Below are 16,152 nucleotides of genomic sequence, written 5' to 3' on the forward strand. Positions count from 1 at the left end.
AGTTCCTTGCTGGGTCAAAATGGCTGTCCTTGATCTGGTTTGAAAGCATTTCCCTTATCTATTGCTCTCCACAACCACATGTGAGCTGGGCAGCGGGATATATTTCTTTTTAGGAGCTGTATTTATTGTCATAGTTCACTTCCTGTTGTAGGAAGTCAAGGGCATTGGGGCTGACCTTAGGAACAGAGCAATCATGGACCTTTATTTTCAGGACTTGTAGTTGGACCAATTAGCCAGTCAGTAGCTTTCCAGAACCTTCAAGGGATATTAACCAAAGCCAGAGATCTTATGGAGTCATGGTCTATGAATTCTGACCCTGTTTTTACAGTGTCTGTCTCTTAGCAACAGGCTCATGCTCCTAGCCCTGGGCTTAACTGCTTCCATCTTGTCCTCTCAAACAATGGATTGAAGCAAGGCTAAAGTGACCCTCATTCTGGAGCACTTTGCAATGGGGGTAATTGTATTTTTCAAGCAGCAAGTGAACCATTGGAGGTGTTGGAAGGGGCCTGGGCCATTAGGCTCGTTCCACATTCCTGGCTTCTTCTAGGTCTCAATCTTAATTGCCTCTGCATTTCCCATCTAATTACCTTGACTTACACTAACTTTGGCTTTAGGAAGACAGTATCTGACTCTTAGCCCTCTTATATTGCTGGCCACTGTCTCTTAGCAAGGCTCTCTAGTCTTCCCTTTCTGCTTGTAGATTGGCCAGCCTGCACTGAAATAGGAACTCACTCTTAACATCATGATAATATTTTCTTCTAAGCTGAATCTCAAAGCATAACATGTGATGGTTTAACCGGCTCTTTTGTAAATCCATAAAAACGATTACCAACTTGAATATGTTCAACCTAAATTCAGCCACTTCCATGTAGGTCTGTAACTCACAGCATCCCACACCTAGTACTGATGTATTGGTTAGGACACTTGTAAGAGAAAGAAAAACAATTCAAACTAGTTTAAAAAAGCCCCAGGGAAGATACTGACCCATGTTTAGTAAGTAAAAGAAGTATAGGTGTGAAACCAAGCAGTACTCTGTGGGGCTCCTGGGCACAGAAACCTTTCCATGTACCCCATTTCTTGTTTGTAGGGAACAGAATCCAGCCTCCATGACCTTCCCTGAGTTCCAAAGGGCAGATTTGAACTGTTGCTAATCAGGGAAGGGAGGGGATGCAGAGACAAGGGAGGAGCAGCCAAGAAACAACAGTGCAGCCTTGGGGCAGGTCCTGGTTCTGCCTCAAGGGATACACACAACAATATCTTTGAGCTCTTTACAGAAAAAAACCCCCAACAAATGGAAGATGTTAGCATTCTTCATTCCAGAGAAAACCACTGGAGGTCAGATTAAAGGAACTCATCAAGAAGCTCATCAAGATATTATCTGAGACCAGATTAAAGGAGTGCAGGCCCTGCACATACTCTAATCTTATCAGCAACCCACACTTGAACCATTGCTGTAAAACTCCTCACCAAATCCTCCTGGGTTGGGACACACACTTTTAAGGGCATGAGCCTGCTGTGTCCCCCTTTGACTGGCAAAGCAATAAAGTTATTCTTTTCTGCTTCACCCAAAACTCTGTCTCTGAGATTCGATTTGGCACCAGTGCACAGAGGCTGAGTTTTCGGCATCAGGTGGCCTTAGGTGATCCTGGATCCAGAAGTTCAAATAGCATCATTAGGAATCTGCATATTTTTCTCTTATCTCTTGGCTTATTTGTCCTCAGTGTTGGCTTCATTCTCAAGCAGACTCTCCATGTGGTAGAAAGATGGTCATCTGTAGTTCTTGGCTTATGCTTATGTAATAGTTGGTATTACAGCAAATATAGAATACTTCTTTCTAACAATTCCATTAGAAGCCCTGGGAAAGGCTCTGACTGGCCTGGCTCAGCTTGGCCATATGCCCATTCCTGAATGAAACACTGTGGCCAGGGTCTGGGGTTCAGGTTCTCTGATTGACCAAGTTGGGGCCATGAGCCCAAACCTGAAATTTAGGGTGGTGTCAGCACCACTTGAACCACAGCTGCAATAAGTAAAGGATGGTTCCTCAAAGAATTCCTAGGCAAAAACAAGGGTCTTATAACAGGAGTGCTCTGAATCATTTGTGTGGTCTCTTTGTCATAGACTTTGGGTAATGAAACAATTATTTATTTATTTATTTATTTATTTAGGCTGTTCTGGATCTTAGTTGCGGCACATGGGATCTTTGTTGTGGCATGTGGGATCTTTTAGTTGTGGCATGCGGACTTCTTAGTTGTGACATGCATGTGGGATCTAGTTCCCCGACCAGGGATTGAATCCAGGCCCTCTGCATTGGGAGCGTGGAGTACAAGACACTTGACCACAAGAGAAGTCCCTGGGTAATTTTTAAAGTGAATTTTTAGTGGAAATACATTGGTAATTATGTTTAAAATAAAACTGTCAGCAACTGGTCCCATTATGTGAAAGTGTTTAGTTTTTAATGCAGTGGCTCTCAAACTAGATCTTGAGAGTATCCATAGATTTTGGGAGTACACATACCCTTTTGTTTACTTTAATGGAGATTAGATGATACATTATTCAAATTCGGAGGAGACTTCAGACCCTTTCAATGTTGTGTGGTATACTGCCATGTGGAAACATATGGTTCCCAATGTTTCCAATTAAGAGCTCTCTTTGACAGCCCCACATTTTAACCCACAAAATAGTAACTCTACTTGTAGTATCTTTAGAAAATTACAAATGACAACAATGACTATGTAACCAGTATTTTATAAAATGCAATAGCATTAGTAACACTTGAAAAATAACATTATATATAAGAGCTGGACCTGTAATTTAATCAGGCTGCAGAAAATGCCTGGGCACTTGTGAATTTTTTTTGGTTCCTCATGAGATGGTACTTATGAGAATTGGACCTGTAGGTTAGAAACTAGTGCTGGAGTGATTAAGAATACGGTTCAATCCCAGCTTAACCACTTGTGAGCTATGTGCCCTTGGGTGAGTTATTTAACCTCTTTAAGTCTTCAGCTTCCTCAAATGGAAACTGGCAGTAACATCACCTTAGCATCCCTAAGGTTGCTGTGAGGATTAGAGATAATACAGGTAAAGCACTTGGCAGAGTCCTTGACACACAATTAGCACTCAATATATAATGACAATTATTGTTACTACTTTATAATTATTGACTTACTGCATGTCTCCTTGAAGGTAGGCATTGTGCTTTATGCATCTTTATATTTCCAGACCCTAACAATGTCTTGACTTAGGCAGGATATGTTTATTGAGTGAATAAATACATTATTAGAAAATTAAATGCAATCATATACCTAAAGTGTCTAACCCAGTGGCCACAGCACGGTGAGTACCCCTTAAATGTGTCTTTCTCCTTCTTTCCATCACCCAGTGTTGGGCATGGTCCTGCCCAGTAGTTCTCAAACTATAGTGTCCTTGAGGATCTCCTGTAGGGCTTGTTGAAACAGATTGGTAGCCCCACACCAAGTTTCTGATTCAGTAGGTCTGGGCAGAACCTGGACTGTAGTCTTGAGTATTATTTTAAAGCCCTCCTCCACCAAATCTCTCTAATATGAGGTGCAAATTACTGGCATTACCACTGGACTTACACAACCACACAACCCAACTCAGGGCACAATTATCATCTGGCTGTTCTCAGCTGGAAGCACTGTAGGAGCCATCTCTAATAGGAAATGACCAACATCAGTAAGTCTGGTCTTGTATTCCTAAATTTATTGTGTAGATATCACACATGACTCAAATCCATTAGTAAACTGACATTCTTCACAGGTATGGTATTATTTCTCCCAAGCCAGTGAGTACTTGCAATTCTCTTGTACAGCCCTTTTTGTTTTATTCACTGTGTGTGTGTGTGTGTGTGTGTGTGTGTGTGTGTGTGTGTGTGTGTGTGTGTGTGTGTGTGTGTGTGTGCCCCAAATGCAGTGACCTTATCTTGAGTTGTTTTCTATTAGTTATTTTATAATCAAGGGATTAACTCAATGGAATCATAGGGGTAGAAAGGGGAGAGCTGCTTTTCATTTTTAGAAATCAACAACCTCTTCTCAGTTACACAATCCTTCCAAGACCCTAAATCTGCAGTCATGGGCTTTTTAAAAGCAAGTTACCATTACAAGCATGTTTGTCTGCTTCCCTCCCTCTTACTGCCTGTGTCTAGTGCTTGTTTTCTTATTTTTTTCTTATGAACTTTAATACATGTTTAATGTGAATCTTAATGATTTGATTACAATGGCATAATTACATAATTTGAATGTATTGTGCATGCTGGCGGGAAGGAGTCTGGAAGGTGCTCAATGAATGATGTTACGTAAACAGAATAATAATGATAGTGTGATAGAGAATGAGACTAATGAGAAAATGATTAGAAAAACTTAGAAGAAATGGACACTTGTGGAAATGAGAGGGGAGCATTTCTTTTGCTTTAATGATTGGGATTTATTTCACCTCTGAGGATTAGGCTTCTGAGAAGCGATGCTATTAGAATGAGGTAGGTTCAGATGATGGATTTTTGGAGGCCACTTTGGAGATGTGTGGTGGGCCCAAGCCCTATTCGTCTGGGCATAAAACAAGTCAGACTCATCAACAAGCTCTGAGACACTGCTTCTTAAGATCCTTAAAGCAGGACAAGCTTAGGTCTCTTTCTTACCAATGTCCTTGCCTTGAAATGTTTTATGTGGCACATTTGCACATCATCAGAACATTGAGAGCTCTGTTAATGTGGAATGGAACCACATTCCCCTCCCTAGTACAATTCCACCATCTCTCAGTGCTGACATATTGCTACTGAAGAGGAATGGCCTTTAGCCAATTGTTTTGTGTTCTCAGTTAATGACCACCATTACTGTGTCATTTGGTCTAGAGAAACATGTCCACTGCCTAGAGCTCTTCTCACAGTAATTGGCCTGTGCAGTGTCACTCTTACTTGATGTTCACTGTGTGTTGCTATAATCACAATGATTATTTCCCCAATTTATTTCACTATAGACATAAATTGAATCTACTCACTGATTTAGCAAACACCTATATTTATTAAACATCCATCTAGGTGCTAGTTGCTATGTGTGATGTGGAAAAATAGAAGACATAGCATTTATGGTTTAGAAATTGAAGTCTAGACAAGGCATTCATAAAAAGTTAAATACTGCATATATACACTAATATGCAAAAAATGGATAACTAATAAGAACCTGCTGTATAAAAAAATAAAATTAAATTTAAAAATTCAAAAAAAAATTTCACACAGAGAAACACCCAAATGTGACAGAACTAATGAAAAAAAAATATTGCAAGTCTTTACATGGTGGGTCAGAGAAATGATTCAGAATATTTTCAGTATAACCATGCACTCTTTCATCCATCAACTTAAAAATACTTACTGAGTGCCTACTGTGAGAACAGTTTATGGCTAGAGGCAGAATGCTGAGATGTACTTAACCAAGATCCTGCTTTTAAGGAAGTTTTGGAAGGCAATTTAGAAATAGCTAATAAGAAAAAAAGTGGACATACTCTGATCCAGAATTTTCATTTCTTGGTTTGTACCAAAGATAGACATTCATTCATGTGCACAGAAAGGGCATATACAATTACGGTAATTGCAGTGATGTTCATAATATCATAATACTGCAAACAACCAATACTGCAAATGCACAATAGGTGAGTATCTAAATAAACAGAGGTTAAAGCCATACAATGAAAATTATACGAAGGTTAAGAAGAAGGAGTTAGATCTATCAGTAGATCTTTAGGGTACACTTTAGAATTAAGTAAGTGGCAAGTAATTATGTATGTTGTCCTTTCTTTCATGAAAAATGTAAAGCAAAGGGAAAAAAAAGCATGACACAAAATAATTTTATACATCTTCTAGGGGACAAAGATATTTATGTAAAATACAAAACAATGAAAGACCAGAAGTTCTAAAGGCTACAAATGAAAGTGATAACAGTGGTTACCGCTGGGTAGGTTTGGAGGAGCTGGGATTGAGGATATTTGTGAAAGGAAATCTTAGCTTAACTTTGACATATTTTTTTAAGGAAATGTATTTATATTTAAAAAATTTTCTTGAGTGGTAAATACCACAGAAATGGGTAAATAAAATTCTATGGGAATCCCCAGTGCCTAGTACGTTGTTTACTGAATTGCACTAAAGTAAAAACTTAAGAGAAAGGGGAGAGAGTTTGAGGCTGGAAGCATCAGGGCAGGCTTTAATGAGGCAGATATATTTGAGCTGGTCCTTAAAAAGGAGAGGTATTGGAGGTGTGGAGGAAAAGGGTGCCATGCAGGTTCTGTAGTGAGGACATGGGTGGAGAAATTCCTCTGTAAATAATCATGTTATTTAGGAATAAAGATTTCCTTCCTTTCCAATCTGCAGGCTGTTTATTTTTTTATCTTGCATTATTGCACTGGCCAGGACACCCAGTTCAATGTTAAAAGAAGTGAAAGCAGACACACTTCCTTTCTTCCCAATCTTAGGGGAAAGGATTTTTTTTGTGGGGAAAGGGTGTTGGTGGTGAGGTGCCTGTTTCTTTTCATTTATTCATATATATATATATATATATATATATATATATATATATATATATATATTTGTCCCTATTTTTCTTTCTGTGAGTGTGTATGTACATGCTTCAGTGTGTGACTTTGTCTGTATAGCTTTGCATTAAGCATAGTTATATATATATATATATATATATATATATATATATATATATATTTGCATCCTGTGGCATGTGAGATCTTAGTTCCCTGACCAGGCATTAAACCCATGCCCCCTGCAGTGGAAGCTCAAAGTCCTAACCACTAGAACACCAGGGAATTCCCTGAATATTTTCAACTGATCTGTCTTTTAGATTACTAATTCTTCTCTTGTCGTTGTGGAAGGCTGACACCAAACCTCTAAAAAGCCTAATCCCTGACTGCATTGGCCCCTAGAATTTAGCCCTTCATGCATCTCAAGTGAGAGGAGCTTCCTCTGTGGAAGAATCCTGATGTTTAATCTCCCCTCCCCTCCCTGCCCGATGAGCCTGCCCAAAGCTCTGCTTACCTCCTGAGCCTCTTTGATGCTCCTTTCTGCCCAGTTTGCCTTCTTTAGGAATGAGCAAGGCCTTGAGTGGAAAAGTTGTACCTGATGTTGGGTTCACAGTCTGCATTTCTTTTCTTTTTTCTCTGTGTTTCTGGAACTATATGTCCTGCCTATCTTGGTAGTCCTGACCTCTCAATGTGATCTCCCCATGCCCAGGACACTGCCTAAAGTTCTATTCAGGTTCTCAGGTGCTTCCAGCTGCTTTCTGCTTGACTTGCTACATCACTTAAGAAGTGGCAAATGCCTTGAAGGAAAAACTGGAATAGAATATTAGAACTCACCTCAGTGAATTTCTCTTCTCTCCAGGATCATGAGCCTTTAAGTTCTAGGGCCTGATGGGTCTCTGGTGTCTTAAAATTGATTTTTTCCCCTATTATTTTTAGCTGCTCTTGGCAGGAAAGTTGGTGTGCTACAACAGAGCATATGTCTCTCCGTATCTATCTAATGCAGTTTTAAGATAAAGCCTGGAATTCTCAGTGAGGACAAGCGGAGGGACAGTCTCCTCATAATATAGGACCCAGCTCTATGCCACGGTAGCCACAGCTGTGTTGTCAGCTAGTCGGGTTCCTTTCACAGTAAGCGTTTCTAGGCCTTTCTCACTGACCAGGACTTTGCTCAAGGCACTGAGGGACCTGCTCTTCTGAGAAGAGAATGTGGTTCACATGTACTCATATCTGAGTCTTAGGGTCTGAATCCTCCTTTGGTCCAGCTTTCAGGCCAAAGCTCAGGTGCATCTTAGCAAAAAGCCTACATATTATATTGGGGGAATTCTCTTGTGTTTCAAGGTGTATCTCTCTAAGAGTAACAGCCAATAATTAATTTATCAAGATTTAAAATTTATCAAGGTTTTATTCTCTTCTTTTCTTGAGTGTCAGATTTTAGCTGATATTATTTCCTAAATTATAGTCATTTAATTCAGTCCTTGGACTCTTACTTCCTGTTAATTCAGGCTCACTATGTTGGACCCTCAAAGAATCACAGCTATGTGGAGGGGAGGGTAAATGTGAACATGGTCAGAGGAGGGCCAGTACAGGTCACGGGGCTGCAAACCAGTTGGCTAAGAAGGTGATGCTTGGTTTACCCAATAGTGGAAGAGTGAAGTCCCTTTTAGTATGTGGTGGTAGGAACTAAGCATGAGAGATGAGGGGGCATATCTACACACTCTGTACAAGATGGGGAAATTCAGAAACACACCATAGAGTCACTTCATAACGTAGGACCTCCGTTTTTTTTGTTTTTTTTTTGCGGTACGCGGGCCTCTCACTGTTGTGGCCTCTCCCGTTGTGGAGCACAGGCTCCAGATGCGCAGGCTCAGTGGCCATGGCTCACGGCCCCAGCTGCTCCACAGCGTGTGGGATCTTCCCAGACCGAGGCACAAACTGGCGTCCGCTGCATTGGCAGGCGGACTCTCAACCACTGCGCCACCAGGGAAGCCCAGGACTTCTGTTTTAAAAATGGTTTCCTCTAGAGTCGAGAGAGCAACCCTGGGCCTGTGTGTGTCTGAGGTCAGAGCTGCTGCAGGTTGAAGACATTTTCCATCCTTAGCTCCTGTACTTTCTTATCATCTTAAAAACCATCCTTGGATAACCTGCAGCCTATTCTCTAAGAAAGGTTCACTTCCCCCCTAGTTGACATGCAAGATACATGTGAATTTGAGCATTTGACCTATTGAGACTGGATGCGAGAGATGATTAAAGAACTTTAGTATTGAATGTCACAAGGCATTTAAAGCTCACAAAGAAGAAGGGCCTCCCTCAGAAAAACATTTTTCTCTGGGGTTGGAGGTGGTGGTGATGATTCTGATCGTTTCCCTGCATGTGCTTCAAAGGGTCTAAATTGAAAGAGGATTAACAAATATCCTGAGGAAAGGGTATTTCTATTTCCTATGAAAGTCTTATCTGGAATATCTGTTTTGGAGCTCAGCTACACCCATGCAGTGTCCTGTCTACTATGTTAACCAGATGAACACCATGATAGTAATAAAATCTCCTACAGCTCTAGAAGCCAGACATGCTATTTCATTTTAAAAATTTATTTCAGGATCTCAAGAACTATCACTCCTGAAAAGGGGGTGCTAGATTTAATAATAACTCAGGAAGGCAAGGCACCAACATTTATTTAATGCTGCCTATGTGCCAGGTGTGTATTAGCCACTTTGTGTGAGTTGCCTTGTTAAACAAGATGAGGTCTTTGACATGTCTGTTTTGCATCTGTACCATCTTGCCTCACACTTATCTTAAACATTGGCTTGAAAGAGCTCTGTATTCTGTTCTTTTCAAAACTGTGTGTTTCAGGTACACGAGTCTGCAAAATTGTAAGCTGGCTTCTGCTGTCTTCCTGTCCCTCACTGAGCCTGGCATGGACTGGGTACTCTGTGAGCCTCATATAAATGCTTGATGAATGAATAGATCTCCATGGAAATGGGGCTGACAGTGACAGAGAACTCCATCTTTCTGCCTCTCAGCTCCCTGGGCCTTCTGATCCCAATTAGGTTGTGTCTGCAAAGATAAGCATACCGGGGAGGATCTCAGCCAAGTTTTTCCCAGGCACATTCTACTTGCGTTGATACTTGGAAACACCATGGAAAAGTTATCCTATTCACGTGAAAATCACAAACACTTAAAGCAGGAAGAGAGTTAAATGTCAACAAAATTTGGACCTTGCCATTTAATACTTCAGTGGCTTCCATTGTCTAAAGAAGAATTCTCAAACATAGCCATAAGATTGGGGGACAAAATGGGGCTTTTTAATAATATAAGTTTCTGGTTTAATCTGATTAATTGGGTCTTGGAGGGGGCCACACAATCTGTTTTCAAAAATGATGCCTAGGAGATTCTAGATGATTCTGATGATCAAGCTGATTTGGGCCTCAGTGTAAAGTAAAGCTCCTCAGCATGGCAGGTAAGACCTGGCCCACCTCTGTAGACTCAGCTTCTGCTGTCTTTTGGCACACTTTTGCTTCTGTGTATTCCCCTGCTCTTCCACCAAAACACACACACACACACACACACACACACACACATTCATACACACAGAAACATACACACACATAGACCTACTTACACATAGACACACTCAGACACACACACATCCCAACATGCATAGTTCTGTAGCTTCTCTCTGTGCCTTGGCACCCACTGTCTCTTTGCTTAGGACATACTTCCTTTCCTCCAACCCAACTGTGATGGTTAGTTTATGTGCCCAGGAAGTGGGACTCGCAGGCTGCCCCTGTGCTCCCCTCCCCATTCAGGGTGGGGCCTGAGGTTCCCCCTACATCAGTCTCTCAGCCCAGCCTTTTTCTATTCTCCATGACCTGTGCACTGGCCTTTGCAAGTTTGCCATCCTCACCACCCCAGCTTGGGGTGTTGGGGCATCATCCCATTTGTGCCCCAGCCTTATGATGTGGATGCTACAAAGATGGCCAGAGCACACACTCTGGGTTTGACTTCTGGCTCTGAGACTTGATGGTGTGCAGTGTTGGGTGGGTTCCTCAATCTTGCTGAGTCTTAGTTTCCACATCTGTAAAAACAGAGCTAATGTTTGCTCGCCCAGGATGTTAGGTTTAAATTAGATTAGTGCTGTGGTCCATCATGGGCCCCCCTCAGGCGGCAGAGTGAAGCACAGAGCCTGGGGAGGGGTATCAGAAAGGTCTTCCTGGAGGAAATTATACCTAAACAGAGTCTTAAAAATAGCAAATATAATTAGCCTGGCCCCAAATGGGCATGTGTGGGTGTGTGGGTGTGTGGGTGGGTGGTCAGTAAGGGGATGGTGCAACCTGACATGAGGAAGGACTTGGGTGCAGAAAATATAATGACATTTAACACAAGAAAGCCATGCCTAGGTCTGTGGGCTAGAGGGGAAAAGTGTAAGGTGAAGGATAATGAGGCATGGCATTGGAGAAGCACCCAGGGCTCTAAAAGACAAGGGTAAGTAGAGAGGCTGGGAAGACTCATGAGTTAAGTTTTTAGTTCTGATAAAAGTGACTTTGCTATTTATTTAGAACCTTACATATCAGTGTTAGTGGGACCGTAGAGATGACCTTATCCTACAAATGGAAACACTGAAGCCCACAGAGGTCCACTTCTGAAAGTGACACCACTCATTAGGGGCAGGTCATGAACAACAACTTCTCGCCTCCTCTAGCCTGGTCTTGCCATCTCCACAGTCCCCACTCCCTTCCTTGCCCAGACATGGTCTCTACCACTTTCTCAGTCTCTGTTGTGTCTGTGTAGTTAATAGCTCTGACATACAGCCCATATTCTGTATTCTTCTTTTCTTTTTGTTTCTCTTCTCTTCTGTTTCATTAAAATGATACTTGGTCTTGGTTTTGAGAGTCAAATAGTGCCGTGATGCTTGTCATGAAATACAGCAGTGCAAGCTCCCCAAGGGCAGTCTTCCCTCAGCATAAATTGTCTGTTGGCCTAGTGACAGGAAAGAGATGCTTGAGAGGAAGTTTGTGAATGACACCTCAGATCTGAATGGAAGATCACATTAGGGTACAGTCTCTGGGGCCTGACTTCCTGGGTTAAATCCTGATCTGCCACTTCCTAGTCAGGTGACCTTGGGCAGGTTGCCATCGACCCATGCTCCCAGTGTTTGGTGTTCTCTGCACAGTGCAAGGTGCTGCAGAGGACCCAAAGGGGGTTCCAGAACAACTCTTGCTTCTCAAGGAGCTCTTAGGCCACAGAGGGAAGGAAGTAAGAAGCAGACATAGAGAAAGTCCCTGACAAGTGGTGAGAATACTTCTAATTACAACCTGGAGTTAGTTGAACCAGGGTTCAGGTTCCAACACCACCAAGTTCTAGCTGTGACACCTCAGGGAAGTTACCTCTCTAAGCCCTAGTTTTCCTTCTGAAAAAATAAGGTCATCATGAATACCTCTTTCACTGAAGTATTGTGAGAATTAAGTAAGATAAATGGATAAAAGGAGGAGGAGGTAAAGGAATCTACCACGGCAAGAAAAGGATCTATCCTTAGACAGATTTTGAAAAATTCTTAGAAGATAGAAAGCAGATGGGATCAGTCTGCAGAAATATAAGGGCAGAAAAAAAAAGCCGTAGCACACTGACAGCAGAAAACTACCAGGGAAGTAATAGAAATTTCAGAAATATTTTAAGCTCAGAGTCAACAAACAGAGAAATCAGGAGGGGCTTTGGGGCAACCATCAGGTTAATTAACAAAGCTCAGTATTCGGAACAGCTGAGCCCACCAGGCCCCTTTCCCTCCTCACACCTACTGAACAGAGAGCATGGGTGAGGTTTAGACCCAGGATAAAATCTCCAGAAGGGGAGAAACAACCCAGAGAGGCAGAACAGAACTGGAAGTAACCCCAGACATCCAAGGAACAAAGAAAGAAAGAAAGAAAGAAAGAAAGAGGGTGGCTGATTCATGCATTTGTCCCCAGAATAAACTCTGAGCATAGCTATCTGAAGCAGGAGGAGTCCTGACCCAGGAAACCCAGAAGGACAGTTGGGCCACTGAAGGAGAGAAATGACTCCAGATGACTTACTTACACTCCTGGAGGGGTTAGTCCCCTTCTCAGAAGGCAAGTGAGCTACTAGTTTGCAATTTCTGCCCTCCACCTCCGTGCCCCTCACCCACCCAAGTCACCGAAGGAAGCTGGAACCAGAACTTACCGTACTCAGGCAAACAGGAGTTTCAGATTCAAGCGCAAACAATAGTTAAGAATGTCCAAACATTTAAGAAAAACAAACATCATTAAAAATAAGAACCAATGGGGCTTCCCTGGTGGCGCAGTGGTTGAGAGTCCGCCTGCCGATGAGGGGACACGGGTTCGTGCCCTGGTCTGGTAAGATCCCACATGCCGCGGAGCGGCTGGGCCCGTGAGCCATGGCCGCTGAGCCTGCGCGTCCAGAGCCTGTGCTCCACAACGGGAGAGGCCACAACAGTGAGAGGCCCGCGTACAGCAAAAAAAAAAGAACCAACGTCAACAAATAAAATAGCTAACGTCCATGAGAAGGGAGAAATAGCTAAAATAAGTGTAATTAATATTCAGATATGAAAGACTGGTACACCATCAATTAAGAACAAGTGGTATGAAAAAGAATTAATTAGGATTCCATGATCACCAACTAGTTTTGAAAATTTAATAGATGCGCCAAATAGCAGCATGGGCACAGATAAAGACAGAATCCATGAATTAGAGAGTTAAAAAAAAAAAAAGAGACCAGAGAGCATGGAAAAGAGAAAATAAAGAAACAATATGAGAAAACTTAGACCTGAAAAAACTCTGCAGATTTTCAGATTGGAAAAGGTCACGGAGAGACATGAAAAATAAAGGACCCAAAAGTCACAACCGGATACATCCTCGTGAAATTGTAGAACATCAAGAACAAAAGAAAATACTAAAAGCTTCTGCAGAGAAAAGTAACAATTTGCCTATGAGGGAACAGGTGAGCATTACATTTCTTTGCTAATCCTGGGAGCTCAAAGTCAGTGGTATCATATCTCTAGTTTCTACGGGAAAATCATTTTCCTTTATATTGTGCAGGTGTCTGTGGCCACGTTGTCCCTCTGCCCACCTCTGGTTTCCCTGTGAGGCTGCAGTGGAGATTTCTCACGAGCTCACTGACCTCCTGCTACCAGCCTCCCTCCTCAAGCTCAAGTTGTGAGTCTTCTTCCTGCCCCAGGGTCTTCTCCGATGGCCACACTGAAGCTCAGCCTGTAGTGGGGTGAGTTACTGCCCCCGGGGACAACCCTCCAACTCTCAACTGATTGGTAACGGGAGCTGGGGGACAACCACCCAGCCCAGTGTTTTTCAGGGGGACAATTCTGGAAGGGTATTCTACACACTTCTAGGGGGTCCTGGCAGCGTGGAGCCACCAACCTGCAGGAACTTCCTCCGCCTCACACCCTTACACGAACTTCACTCCCTGCCCTGTCTGAGATCGCTCCACCCTCCATCCTGCTGCCTGGGATCACCTCACAAATAAACTACCACCACCCAGGTCCTTATCTCGGGATCAGCTGTTGGAGGAACCCAACGCGAACACATCCGATGCTTAGCCCAGTGTAAGGGCAATGTGAAGACATGCTCAGTGCAAAGACTGAGTTTTTTCACACCTGGTGAGTGGATCATCTCCTCTCCCCACACCCACAGGTCGACTAAGCCCTCCCTCTACAAACTGGCACCATTTTGGAGAAGAGAAGGAGAAGGGGAAAGAATGTTAAACTGGAGCAGGTACTTCCCAAAAGAGACTGTGCAAGGCAGCATGGACGGTGCAAAACATGTAAGTTGGCAAATATTGAGTTTGGTTTCTCCTCCCCACAATCCCCCTGCCCTGCAGTGAAGAGAACTTTGTGGGAGATCAGAGAGCTCTTCTTCAAGGGAGAGCTATCAGCCTTTTGGGCAAACTACCTCCCAGGTCTCATCTCCCAGGAATAAAAATAACAATGATAATTTTAATAATTACTCAAATTATTTAGTTCAAATAATTAAAATTATCTAAATATTCAAATTATTAAAAGAATACTAATTTGAATAATAATTCAAGAGCAACAGCTGGAGTACCTGAGGACAGCAGCCTCTCCTGAGGGAGGACTGGGAATCAGAGAATGAAGTGTTTGTGTTCAGGCTGTGCACACATCAGTGGAAGAGGCTCAGGCCCTGAGTGCACGGCCAGACTGAGGGAGTCCCATCTGAGAGCAAGCTCTGCAACTCTGCTTTACAAGGGCGTATGTATGAGAAGGTGGGGGAGTGGGGTGATGCTAGTTATGAGTCTTTCCTTCACTCAAGGGAACAAGGAAAGTGGGGGAGGGGGTTTCTTGCCATGAGAGAGGCAGGCATTGTTGTCTCCAGCTAGTTCATTTCTTGTCTTCCAGATTGTAATAAACATTTAACCATGCAATCATTCAATAGATAATTTTGTTCTTACCTTGTGTAAATTATTGTGACATACTGCATTCCCGGCAGTGCTGGAAATTGAGGTGCACTGTGTAAGAAATTATCCCAGCTAACAGAAAGTTTAGTTCTGGGATATGTTTAAAACAAGGTCACAAGGTCACAGATTTTTTGACCCTCTTTCTCTTGAAAGGTGCATTCTATATTCCCTCCCCTTTAGTCTGGCTGCTTCAACCTATAGAGTACAGTGACAGAGATCCTATGTGACTTCTGAGGCTAGATCAGAGAAGGCCATGAAGCTTCTGCCTTGTTCACCAGAGTCCTGAGCCACCACAGAAGCACTCTTCCGACTCTGGAGCCGCCATGCTGGAATGGCCGTGTGTGGACCCTCAGGCCAATTGTCCCAGCTAAGCCCAGGTTTCCATTCATCCATAACAAGGTGCCAGGGCAGGCTAGTGAACTATCTTGGACCCTCCAGACCACACCCCAGCTGATATCACTAAGTGACCTATCAATACCTTGCACAATGGAACGATCACCCAGCAAACCTTGCCCAAATCCCTACCCTTCTAAATCATTAGATATCATAACATGACACTTGTTTCAAGAAACTAAGTTTTGGGATAATTTGTTATACAGCAAGATAATTGGAACAACTGTGGAAATAGTTAGATTTTAGGTGTTCGCCTAGAAACTCCTCTACATCACTTTTGACCTTTCCTTGTCTATGGTGGTCATGGAGGTGTGCCCCTTGGGCCCCCTTCAAGAGAACCTGCTGCTGGGAGTGTGGATCAGTGGCAGGCTCAGCTGCTGCTCTGTGAGTGCAGAGTTAGCAGTCTGGATGGCGGGATGCCCTCCTCAGGACAAAACGCACAATGTATTAAATCAGAGACCTCGATGTGGTGCTGTGTCCTCAGTGGGAAGGATACATGAGTCTAGGAACCAATGCCTGAAAGTATGGGTGGCTCCACTCAACATCACTCTCAATGACCCTGTGGGGATTTTGTGCTTCATGTGCTTGGAACTATGGGCACTGTGGGATAAAATTCTTTATCCCCAGTGGAGATAGTAAGCTTTGTCAGTGGACAGAGTAAGAATCCCATTAAACTATAGGTTATACTGTAGTCAGAGCAATCTGGACTCCTGTACCCAGGGACTAGCAGGCAGGAAGAAGAGTCTGGGATAATTGGCTCTGATCAGCAGGAAG

The sequence above is a fragment of the Lipotes vexillifer genome, unplaced genomic scaffold (assembly GCF_000442215.2).
Source record: "Lipotes vexillifer unplaced genomic scaffold, Lipotes_vexillifer_v1.1 scaffold86, whole genome shotgun sequence".
In the NCBI taxonomy this organism is placed as follows: Eukaryota; Metazoa; Chordata; class Mammalia; order Artiodactyla; family Lipotidae; genus Lipotes; species Lipotes vexillifer.